The 12,985-nt window shown below is 48.4% G+C and overlaps 1 pseudogene; it reads left to right on the forward strand.

Moving 5' to 3' along the window:
* Positions 1-605: 605 nt before the first annotated feature.
* On the forward strand, positions 606-6,115 carry LOC119925319 (annotated as a pseudogene).
* The last annotated feature ends 6,870 nt before the right edge of the window (positions 6,116-12,985 follow it).

Consider the following 12,985-nt stretch of genomic DNA (forward strand, 5'->3'; position numbering starts at 1 on the left):
TGTAGATGGAGTAAAGACAGGGACCCAGAACTGAACCTTGAGGAACACCCACAGTTAGGGGAAGTGCTCAGAGGAAGCAGTGTGATGAGAGAGGCGCCCCACTCACACCAGTGGAGCGAATGTCTGTTGGGTTTTGTGGGTCAGGAGAGAGGGAGCTTGAGAATGTACCACTGGCGGGAAGGGGGTTGCTCTGGTGAGGAGGCAGGGGGAGGTAGAAACTTCCACTTGAGCTCCTTGTAGTACAGCCATCAAATGTGCCCAGGGAGGTTTCTGGGAATCAAGTGACAAAAAACAGAGTTCCTAAATTTTCCTTCTGATGGTGGAGAGTACAGGGCAGGAGTTGGGGAACTGGCCTAGTCTCCCCTCTCCCCTTAGTGCCGTCCAAAAGAGGGAGAACGTTCTGGAAGCCACTGGCATCTGGGACACTGAGAGGGCTGTGGAGGCCTGAAGTGAATCCCTGTTCGTGGCCGACTTGTCCTGCACTACCTGGGTTTTGTCTGGTGAGTGACTAATTTGATTCGGGGACGACGACCAGTGTTTGAGGGTGGAGGGTTGTCTTTGAGGGGACCCATCCTCCTGGGACCAACAGGTGGCCATAGCCCAGCATGGCAGTAACATCCCTAAGGCAGCCATCTGAGGCAGACTTCTTAACAGCCTGCCGTGATGGTGGCGGCAGCCCCTCAAGACTCAGCCTAGTAGGAAATGATGCTAATAATTATGGTATTTATTAAGCGCTAACACTTTGCCAGTTACTGTTCTAAGTTCCGGGGTAGATACAAATTAATCAAGTTGGACACAGTCACTGTTCCCCGTGGGGCTCACAGCCTTTATCCCCATTTTACAGATGAGGGAACTGAGGCCCAGAGAAGTGAAGTGACTTGGCCAAGGTCCCACAGCAGACAAGTGGCAGAGCCAGGATTAGAACCCAGGTCCTCGTAACTCCCAGGCCCATGCTCTACCTACTAAACCGTGTTGCTACTGCCCCTCCCTCCTTTCCTCAGGATGCCACGCCCTGGGCACACAGCTGTCCACATGCCACCACTCGTGACTTCCTAACCTAAGGTGGCATCCGTTGTTGGGTAGGGACCGTCTCTATATGTTGCCGACTTGTACCTCCCAAGCGTTTAGTACAGTGCTGTGCACACAGTAAGCGCTCAATAAATACGATTGAATGAATGAAGGACCACCCCTGTTGGGAACACTCATTAATCAACAGCATTCATTCATTCATTCAATGGTATTTATTGAGCTCTTGTGCCCAGAGCACTGTACTGAGCGCATGGGAGAGGACAGTAGACAATAGGGCACGGGCTTGGGAATCAGAAGGACATGGGTCCTAATCCCAGTTTTTCCATTTACCTGCTGTGCGATTTTGGGGAAGTCATTTCGCTTCACTATCAGTTCCCTCATCTGTAAAATGGGGATTCAACACATGTACTGTGTCCAACCTGATGACCTTGTATCTACTTCAGCGCTTAGAACAGTGCCTGAAACAAAGTGCTTATAAATGCCATTTTAACACAAATAAAGACATACTAGAGCTCTAAGCCCAGCTCTGCCAGTGGCCTGATCTCTGTGACCTTGGAAAATTCTTCTCTTAGTTTCTTCATCTCTTTCCCTATTAATTAATTAATATAGTTTTAGTTAATGTACTTGTTGAGCACTTACGCTGTTCTAAGCACTGAGGTAGATACAGACCTCCCCCCGACCTGCCTGCCCTGCCCTCAGCAGCTCTTTTCAAAGGCCACCCTCCCTCCATTCTACCTCCTTTAAGTTTTTTTGTTAAGCACTTACAATGTGCCAAGCACTGTTCTAAGAGCTGGGGTTGATACATACTAATCAGGTTGTCCCACTTGGGGCTCACATCTGAATCCCCATTTTACAGATGAAGTCACGGAAGCACAAAGAAGTTAAGTGGCTTGCCCAAGCTCATACAGCAGAGAGGTGGCAGAGCTGGGATTAAAAAACTTGGCCTTCTGACTCCCAAGCCCGTGCTCTTTCCACTGTCATGCTGATTTCCTCTCTTCTCCCTCTTCTCCGTCTCCCCTTTTTTCCTCTCTCATTGCTCCCTCCTGCTGCTCTCACTCCTCTGCCCCTCTCTTTCTCCCTGCCCCTCCCTCCCTCCTGCCCTTCTCCCTCGCTCCTGGGGCCACTCCCCCTGCTCCCCTGGGGGCCGCCTGTCCCAGCCGTCTCCCCTGCCTGCTTGCTCCCTCCTAGGCTGGACACCAATGGCATCTTCCAAATCCTGATGAAGAAGAAAGAGTTCGGCAGTCTTCCCCTCCCTCGGCCCCTTCCCCACTTCCCCCTGCCCCCGTCTTTTCCTTCGAACGGGCTGGGGGGAGTGGGTGGATCTTACCCCCACTTTCCTTATCTCCTCCCTCCTTCTCCCCGCAACCCCGCCATATCTATTTTCTCCCCACTTCCTTTGCCTCCCTGCCACCCCCACCTCCCTCTTCCCAAATCTCTCCCCTGCAACTACCTTAACCTTCTTTCCTCTCCTCATCCTCTGCTCCTCCTCTGCTCCCTGCTGCACCTACCTCAGTCCCCCACCTCTTTCTCCCCCAGTCTCTTTCCCCTGCCACCCCTTCCCTTGCCTCTTCCTCCTGCTTCTTCCCCCATTTTCTCTCCATCTCGACTCATCTCCCCCCTCCACCTACTTCTCCCCAAACTCCTCCCCCATGTCCTCTTACCATCTCCTTCCCTGCTAACCATACCTCCTTTCCCCCACTTCCTCCTCCCTATTTTCTCCCCCAACTTTCCCCCATCTCCTCTTCCCACCTCCATCTCCCCCAATCTCTTCCCCTCTCTATCCCTCCCTCCTCCCCAGTCTCCTCCCTGTTACTCCTATCTCCCCACCCCCTACCCCGGTTCCTTTTTTTCCTCAATCTCCTCCGCCCTGCCACCCTTCCGCCTCCCCAACCCAGCTCCCCCAGGGCCACCTGACCCTTGACCCCGGCCCCTGACCGCCATCTGTGCATTGGCTGCTCCCCAGCTCATCCCGCTGGCCACCATCGTCACCATCGCCGGGTTGGGAGCCATCTCCTTGTCTGTGTACTCTCTCTTCCAGACGGCCATCATTTGAATAGCAGGCCCCAGGACCTGTCCGGCAGTCAATACATCAATCGATTAATCGTGGCATTTAGTGAGCACTCACTGGGTGCAGAGCACTGCACTAGTGCTCGGGAGACTACAGTAGAACCATGTAACGGACACACTCCCTACCCACGGTGAGCTTATAGTCTAGAGAGGGAGGCAGACAAGTATGAGAAGTGACAGAGTGTAGGGATAGAAACCTAAGTGCTTTGGAATAGGGATGGGGTGAGTATCAGTGGCTTAAGGGGCATCCATACAGCAACTACTCTGCCTTCAAAGCCTTATTGGAGGCACATCTCCTCCAGTAGGCCTTCCCCAACTAAGCCCTCCTCTTCTCCCACTCCCTTCTGCATCTCCCTGACCTGCCACTTTATTCATCACCCAACCCCCACAACTAGCTCCACGGCATGTAGGTATATATCTGTAATTTATTTCTAATTAATGTCTGTCTCTCCCTCTAGACTGTAAGCTTGTTTTGTGGGGAGGGAACGAATCTGCTAATTCTGTCGTACTGGGCTCTCCCAGGCACTTAGTACAGTGTTCTGCATACAGTAAGTGCTCAATAAATATCGCTGATTGATTGATTGATTCAGTTCCTGTTCAGAGCTGCTGGGGTTTGGTGGGGTTGAAGGAGAGTACAACATAATTAAATCAATCAATGGTATGATCAATCAATTAATGGGCACTTGCTGTGTGCAGAGCACTGTACTGTTTGGGATTACAAGAAAACAATACAGTCAATCAATCAATAGTATTTATCAAGCACTTACTGTATGCAGAGAACTGCACTGTTATTTTAGTTTGTTAGTATGTTTGGTTTTGTTCTCCGTCTCCCCCTTTTTAGACAGTGAGCCCACTGTTGGGTAGGGACTGTCTCTATATGTTACCAACTTGTACTTCCCAAGCGCTTAGTACAGTGCTCTGAACACAATAAGCGCTCAATAAATACGATTGATTGATTGATTGATTGATTGGGAGAGTACAATAAACAGAATCGGTAGACACGGTCCCTGCCCACACCTGGCTTGCAGTCGAGAGACGAGCTAACAATCACTGCTATCGATTGGGTTCTCTCTGTGTGCAGAGCAATGCATTAAGTGCTTTCGCGAGTATAACGCATTTGGTAGACACGGTTTCTGCCCACAACAAGCTTAGAGTCTAGACACGAGTTTACAATAGATGGCACTTACTAATCTCTTACTGTGTGCAGAGCACTGCACTGAGTGCTTGGGCGAGTACAATATAACAGAGTTGATAGAAACGTTCCCTGACTCCAGTGAGCTTCCAGTCTGTGGGCGTGGGGGGCGGATGGGAAGTTCAGAAATGTCATTTTCAGCAGGACACTGCAACTGTCTAGCGTCTTTCCTAACTGATGCCATCTTGGGCTTCAGCCTGAACATGTCCAAATATCCAGAGCCATGGGAGAACGTGGATCCTACCCAGCCTCAATAGGTAGTGGGTCCACCTCCGCCCCTTCTTCTGAAGGGCCCCTCCGTCCCCCGGTGAACAATGGCAGGCTCCTTTCCATGATGACCTTGATCCCGAGCCCAATCCTCTCAGAGGGGCAGCTGTCTGCAGCCTCCATGACCTGCCCTGCCCCCTGGGCCCCTGGACCAGGGACATTGTTGCCACTTCTCGGTGTGTGGGTGGGGAAGGGAGGAAGCACGGGGGCATTTGGGCAGGGTGGGCCGGTCGGCGTGGGAGAGCAGGTGGACCAGAAAGGCCATCTCCTGGATCTTTATGATTCTAGTCTGACCCAGGGATGAGCAGGGACTCTGTGGGAGTGAAACAACCATTTTGTTTTTGTTTCTTATGGTATTTGTAAAACACTCAATATGGACCAGGCACTGTACTAAGCATTGGAGTTGATACAAGCCAATAATAATACGCTTATTATTTGTCAGGCACTGTACTAAACATTAGCATAGATACAACCCAATCTGGTTGGACACATCCATGTCCCACGTGGGGCTCACAGTCTTAATTCCTGTTTTACAGATGAGAGAACCGAGGCACGGATAAGCAAATGGACTTTTTGTAATGCTATTTGTTAAGTGCTTATTCTGTGCCAGGAACTGTACAAAGTCCTGGGGTAGATACGAGCTAATCTGGTTGGACACAGTCCCTTTTTCACATAGGGCTCACAGTATAAGTCAGTATTTTGCAAATGAGGGAGCTGAGGCACAGAGAGGTGAAGTAACTTTTCTTAATGGCATTTGTTAAGCACTTAGTATGTGCCAGGCACTTGTTCTAAGCACTGGGGTAGATACAAGGTAATCTGGTTGGACACAGTCCCAGTCCCACATGGAGTTCATGGTCATGGGGTTCACGGTCTTAATCACTATTTTACAGATGAGGTAACTGAGGCCTCGAGAAGTGAAATGCCTTGCCCAAGGTCACCAAGCCGACAAGTGGCAGAGCCAGGATCAGAACCCATAACCTTCTGATTCCCAGGCCCATGCTCTGTCCACTAGGCCATGCTGTCGCAGTCTATATCCTACGTAGAGCAGAGAACTATTTTCTGAGTGAAAATCAAGGGAAATCACTTTCTATTCACTTATCAATCAGCAATATTTCCCAAGCACCTATTGTCTGCAGAACAGTATACAAAATACCCAGGAGAGGACAATAATATTAATAAATACCATTCCTGCCTTCAGTCAATCAGTTCGTGTTTGTTGCACACTTTCATTCATTCATTCAATCGTATTTATTGAGCGCTTACTGTGTGCAGAGCACTGTACTAAGCACTTGGGAGAGTACAACATAACAATATAACAGAAACGTTCCCTGCCCACAGTGAGCTTGCAGTCTAGCAGGGGAGGTAGAGATTAATAGAAATAAATAAATTGCAAATATGTACATAAGGAGCTTAGGAAGCTTAGGATCTAGCAGAATGTATTCTCCAGGGTTGCGGTTCCTGGAACACAGGTTTTTCCTCTCTGCTCTGCAGTTACTTTCGATTAACCAGCAGTAGAAACCCATCGAGGAACTGCAGAAGGTGAGAAGGCTGACCAAGTGACCGAGAGACTGAGCCACCAGCCCCCACCCCCCAGGAATCCAGAGGAATCACCTCTGTGCAAATGCACCTTCATAACCAGCGCATGGAGATACTTCCGCTGCATTCTCAGGGTCATCCCCCAATCTGGGGGCCTTCTTGGTCCGGGGTTTCCCGCCCCACGGAGGGACCACCTTGCAGGCTGGCGACAGGACAAGTGGCATCCGACCCTAACCCAGCACTCCCAGTTTGGCGTCCACGGTCTTCTCTGGAAAGGTCAGTAGTGGCCTCCCCTGCTTCAGAATTCCTTGAGTGGAAATGGGTTCGCATCTACTGCTTTGTGAGGTAGATTGAATAAAGTCCGTTTTTTTCCCCCCAAATAAAGGCAGAATGCATGATTCCTCATTCAGACAATTTTAGATCATCCAAAGGAAACACATTCTGAAAAAAATAAACACCCACAGTTCACAGTTAGGGAACTGGGAATGTCAGAATTCATTCATTCATAAATTCATTCATTTATTCATTCATTCAGTCGTATTTATTGAGCACCTACTGTGTACAGAGCACTGTACCAAGTGTTTGAGAGAGTACAGTAGGATAAAAAACAGACACATTCCCTGACCATAACAAGTTTAAAGTCTAGAGGAACTGGGTTCTAATCCCAGCTCCCCCATTTAAGAATTGTGGTAAGCAGCATGGCTCAGTGGAAAGAGCTCGGGCTTGGCAGTCAGAGGTCATTCTTTCATTCATTCAGCCGTATTTATTGAGCACTTACTGTGTGCAAAGCACTGTACTAAGCGCTGGGTAAGTTGGTAACATGTAGAGACGGTCCCTACCCAACTGCGGGCTCACAATCTAGATGCCATGGGTTCTAATCCCAGCTCAGCCACATGTCTGCTGTGTGACCTTGGGCAAGTCACTTAACTTCACTGAACTTCAGCTACCTCATCTGTAAAATGGGGATTGACTGTGAGCCTCACATGGGACAACCTGATCACCTTGTATCCCCCCAGTGCTTAGAACAGTGCTTTGCATATATTAAGCGATTAACAAATGCCATTATTATTGTCATTGTCATTGTTATTATCATTATTATTATGGGACTTGTTAAGCCGTTAGTATGTGCCAAACACTGTTCTCTGTACTGGGGTAGTTATAGGTTCATCAGGTTGAACACAGTCCTTGTCCCACATGGGACTCATTGTCTAAGTAGGAGGGAGTAGGATTTCATCCCCGTTGTACAGATGGGGTAAACGAGGGACTTGTCCAAGGTCACATAGCATATAAATGCCAGAGCAGGGACTAGAACCCAGGTCCTCTGACTTCCAGGCCTGTGTTCTTTCTACTAAGCCAAGCTGTTTCTTTGCCTACTGTGTGACCTTAGGCAAGTCACTTCACTTCTCTGGGCTTTAGTTCCCTCATCTGTAAAATGAGGATTAAAATTAAGAGGCCCATGTGGGACATGTCCTGGGCTATGTCCACCCTGATTACCTTGAATCTACCCAAGCACTTCCCCCTCTCCCGGTTATACCTGGAGGGTTTCCTGTACTCTACCAGTCTCGGCTCTGGGAGAGAGAGTCAAGAGACCTACCCATTCCATTCCTAGCTTGGGCAGGGTCTAGCGAGTGGAAGACATTCTGCTACAAGTCAAAACTCACCTATGATGGGAAGCAGAGGAATGGGAGAGAGTCGAGGGCGGAAACTCGAGTTTACTACGCAGAAGGTTGCAATGGTAAACCGCTTCTGTATTTTTACCAATCAATCGTATTTATTGAGCGCTTACTGTGTGCAGAGCACTGTACTAAGCGTTTGGGAAGTACAAGTTGGCAACATATAGAAACGGTCCCTACCCAACAGTGGGCTCACAGTCTAAAAGGGGGAGACAGAGAACAAAACCAAACATACTAACAAAATAAAATAAATAGAATAGATATGTACAAGTAAAATAAATAAATAAATAGAGTAATACATATGTACAACCATATATACATATATACAGGTGCTGTGGGGAAGGGAAGGAGGTAAGATGGGGGATGGAGAGGGGGACGAGGGGGAGAGAAAGGAAGGCGCTCAGTCTGGGAAGGCCTCCTGGAGGAGGTGAGCTCTCAGTAGGGCCTTGAAGGGAGAAAGAGAGCTAGCTTGGTGGATGGGCAGAAGGAGGGCATTCCAGGCCCGGGGGATGACGTGGGCCGGGGGTCGATGGCGGGACATGCGAGAACGAGGTGCGGTGAGGAGATTAGCAGCAGAGGAGCGGACTGTGTAGGGTGGGCTGTAGAAGGAGAGAAAGGAGGTGAGGTAGGAAGGGGCGAGGTGATGGAGAGCCTTGAAGCCCAGGGTGAGGAGTTTCTGCCTGATGCGCAGGTTGATTGGTAGCCATTGGAGATTTTTGAGGAGGGGAGTAACATGCCCAGAGCGTTTCTGGACAAAGACAATCTGGGCTGCAGCATGACGTATGGATTGAAGTGGGGAGAGACACGAGGATGGGAGATCAGAGAGAAGGCTGATGCAGTATTTCAGACGGGATAGGATGAGAGCTTGAACGAGCAGGATAGCGGTATGGATGGAGTGGAAAGGGCGGGTCTTGGCAATGTTGCGGAGCTGAGACCGGCAGGTTTTGGTGACAGCTTGGATGTGAGGGGTGAATGAGAGAGCGGACTCGAGGATGATACCAAGGTTGCGGGCTTTTGAGACGGGATGGATGGTAGTGCCGTCAACAGAGAGCACTGAAAAATCTATGGATACTCTACCAGAACGATTGCAGATGGAGAGCCGGGATTTTTTGGGAGTGATGGGTCTGTGGTGTCCCTAAGGGCTGGCAATGACTCGACCACATAAGACAAGACCCAAGCCCTTAGAACAACGCATGGCACCTAGTAGGCACTTAACAAATAATGTAAGAAAAAGGAAAAAAGAAGATCAGATAAGAAGGCTCACGAGTCATATCTGAAGCTTGACCTTACCATAGAGATTTTCTCTGGTGCCGTTTTATACTTCCCAAGTGCTTAGTACAGTGCTGTGCACACAGTAAGCGTTCAGTGAATACAATTGAAGAAATGAAGAAATGAAGGAATGAACCATTTCCTCCCATCGTCTGCCCAGAGAAGGATCTCCAGGAAAAATCTTCCAGACCTTTCAAAAGACATAAATGAATTCCACATTCCCAGAAGAGATTTTCGTGTATTTATGCATTGCTATTTTCATTATTATGATTATCCTTCACAATACAGGTATACCTACCAAATGTATTATGTTTCCCCAAGTCAATGCTTTGCACAGAGAAAGCAGTCAGTAAATACCATTCCTTTATCCCATCTAGACTGTAAGCTCGTTTTGTCAGGGAGCACGTCTGCTAGTTCAGTTGTACCATACACTCCCAAGCACTTAGTGCACATAGTAAGCGCTCAATAGATACGGTTCAGTGATTGGTTGAAGTGGCTTTGTGGTCTCGCTATGTTCATTCATCCGATGGTATTTATTGAGCATTTACTGTGTGCAGAGCAGTGTACTAAGCACTTGGGAGAGTACAATATAACAGACACATTCCCTGCTCAGAATGAGCTTACAATTTAGAGAAGGAGACAGACGATAATATAAATAAATTAATTAATTAATTAATAAACGACAGATATGGACACTGTCCTGCTGCAACCCAGCCCACACACTTGGTTTCTCTGGTACTGACTTTCTCACTGTGCCTCGGTCTCGTCTAGCTCGCCGCTGACCTCACGCCCACATCCTGCTCCTCATGTCAGACAGATCTCCTCCAAGAGGCCTCCCCTGACTGGGCCCTGCTCTCTTCTCTCACCCTCTTCTGCGCCGCTTTTGCCTGCTCCTTCATTCATCACCCCTCTCATCCCCACAGCATGCATTTAGATATCTTGCACGTAGAAGCATTGTGGCTCAGTTGAAGGAGCCCGGGTTTTGAAGTCAGAGGTTATGGGTTCAAATCCCGGCTCCCCCACTTGTCAGATGGGTGACCTTGGGCAAGTCACTTCACTTCTCTGGGCCTCAGTTACCTCATCTGTAAAATGAGGATGAAGACTGTGAACGCCACGTGGGACGACCTGATCACCTTGTAACCTCCCCAGTGCTTAGAACAGTACTTTGCACATAGTAAGTGCTTAATAAATGCCATTAGTTTTATTATTATGTCTGTGTGCATATCTATAATACACATATAAAATTTATATCCATAATTTATTTATTTATATTAATATCTGTCTCCCCCTCTAGACTGTGAGCTCACTGTGGGCAGGAATGTGTCTGTTTGTCGTTATAGTGTACTCACCCAGTGCTTAGTACTGTGCTTTGCACACAAAAAGCGCTCAATAAATATGATTGAATGAAGGAATGAAAGTGCTATGGGGCTGGGAGAGAGGATGAAGAAAAGGGAGCAAGCCAGGGCGATGCAGAAGGGGAATGGTGAAGAGGAAAGCAGGGCTTATCAGGGAAGAACTCTTGGCCGAGCTTCATTCATTCATTCAATTGTAATTCATTCATTCCATTGCAAAGCCTGACCCCTGACCCTCCCCCTGCCTGATTGATGGACAGCTGCTGCTTACGGTCCCAGGAAGCTGATCTTTTTCCCCTTAATAATAACAATAATAATTATGGTATTTGTTAAGTGTAAGCACCAAGCACCAAGCACTTTTTTAATGGCATGTATTAAGCGTTTACTATATGCAAAGCACTGTTCTAAGAGCCGGGGAGGTTACAAGGTGATCAGGTTGTCCCACGTGGGGCTCACAGTCTTAATCCCCATTTTACTGGTGAGGTAACTGAGGCACCGAGATGTTAAGCCACGCTGCTTCTCTAAGCAGTGTTCACTGTTCACTCTTCTAAACACTGGGGTGAGTAGAAAATTGCAATCAGGTTGGGCACAGTCCTATCCCACTTGGGGCTCCCAATCTCAATCCCATTTTACAGATGAAGCAATTTAGACACAGATAAGTGAAGTGACTTGCCCAAAGTCACACAGCAGACAAGTGGCAGAGCCAGGATTAGAACCTACAACCTCCAACTCCCAAGCCCGTGCTCTTGCCACTAGACCCTCCCATTGCCTGCTTGACAGACGGCTGCTGCTGTAAGCTGTCCCCTTGCCCTAACACCAATTACAGGGCTCTGGGAAACAATCTGGAGGAAGCCAGTGACAGTGAGGAAGTTCATTCATTCAATTGTATTTATTGAGTGCTTACTGTGTGCAGAACACTGTACTAAGGACCTGGGAAATTACAATACAGCAATAGAGACAATCCCTGCCCACAATGAGCTCACAGTCTAGAGGTGCAGAGGCAGACATCAAAACAAGTAAATAGACATCAGTATAAATAAATAAAATTACAAATATGTACACAAGTGTTGTGGGGCAGGGAGTAGGGGAAGAGCAAAGGGAGTAGGTCAGGGTGACATGGACGGGAATGGGAGATGAGAAAAAGTGGGGCTTAGTCTGAGAAGGCCTCTTAGAGAAGATGTGCCTTCAGTAAGACTTTGAAGATGGAGAGAGTAATTGTCTGGCGGGTTTGAGAAGGGAGGGAGTTCCAGGCCTTGGGTCAGGGGTCGGCGGCGAAACAGGCAAGATCGAGGCATGGTGAGAAGGTTAGCATCAGAGGAGTGAAGAGTGCGGGCTGGGTTGTAGAAGGAGAGAGGTGAGATTAGTTGGGAGGGGGCAAGGTGATGGAGTGCTTTAAAGCTCTTGGTGAGGAGGTTTTGCTCGATATGGAGGTGGATAGGTAACCACTGGAGATATTTGAGGAGGGGGGTGACATACCCTGAACGTTTCTGTAGAAAGATAATATGGGCAGCGGAGTGAAGTATGGATTGGAGTGGGGGAATAGAAGGAGGATGTGAGGTCAGAAAGGAGGCTGATGAAGTAAACTATGTGGGATAAAGTGAGTGATTGTACTAACCTGGTAGCCGTTTGGATGGAGAGGAAAGGGTGGAATGTAGCAATGTTAAGCGGAGACCGACAGGATTTGGTGACGGTTATGTGGATTAAGTAAGGGAGAGGGGTCAAGGATAATGCTGAGATTCTGGGCTTGTGAAGGAAGGATGGTGGTGCCGTCTACAGTGATGGGAAAGTCCTGGAGAGGACAAGGTTTGGGTGGGAAGATAAGGAGCTCTGTTTTAGACATGTTAAGTTTGAGGTGATGGGAGGACATTCGAGGTAGTGATATCTTGATGACGGGCGGATGCGAGCCTGGAGAGAGGGAGAGAGATCAGGGAGGAGATGCAGATTTGGGTATCATCTGCATAGAGATGGTAGTTGAAGCCGTGGAAGTGAATGAGTTCTTCAGGGGAATGATTGTAGATGGAGAATAGAAGGGGACCCAGAACTGAACCCTGATGGGACCCACGGTAAGAGGGTTGGAGGGAGAGGAGGAGCTCGCAAGAGACTGAGAATGAACGGCTAGAGAGATAAGAGGTGAACCAGGATTGAAGTTGCAGTGGTCTTACTGATCGCCGGGCAAACTGAGCACAAGGTCCCTGGCAGGGTGGGGTGTAGGACGAGGTCTGTTTGCCCCAGGTAGAGCGGGATCCCAAGCTGAACTTCTTCTAGGAAAACAGTGGAAATTGAGAATAAAGAAACAGCATGGCCTAGTGGATAGAGCCCGTGCCTGGAAGTTAGAGAGACCTGGATTCTAATCCCAGCCCGGTCACCTGTCTGCTGTGTGACACTGGTTAAGTCATTTCATTTCACTGGGTCTCAGTTCCTTCATCGGCATAATGGGGATTAAGGCTTTAAACCCCAGCTGGGACAGGGACTGAGTCCCAGTGGATTAGCTTGTATCCACCCCAGTACAATACCTGGCACAGAGTAAATGATTATCAAATGCCTTAAGGAAAAATAAGGTGTTTAACAAATATCATTCATTGATTCAATCGCATTTATTA

This window comes from Tachyglossus aculeatus, chromosome 3 (genome assembly GCF_015852505.1).
Source record: "Tachyglossus aculeatus isolate mTacAcu1 chromosome 3, mTacAcu1.pri, whole genome shotgun sequence".
In the NCBI taxonomy this organism is placed as follows: Eukaryota; Metazoa; Chordata; class Mammalia; order Monotremata; family Tachyglossidae; genus Tachyglossus; species Tachyglossus aculeatus.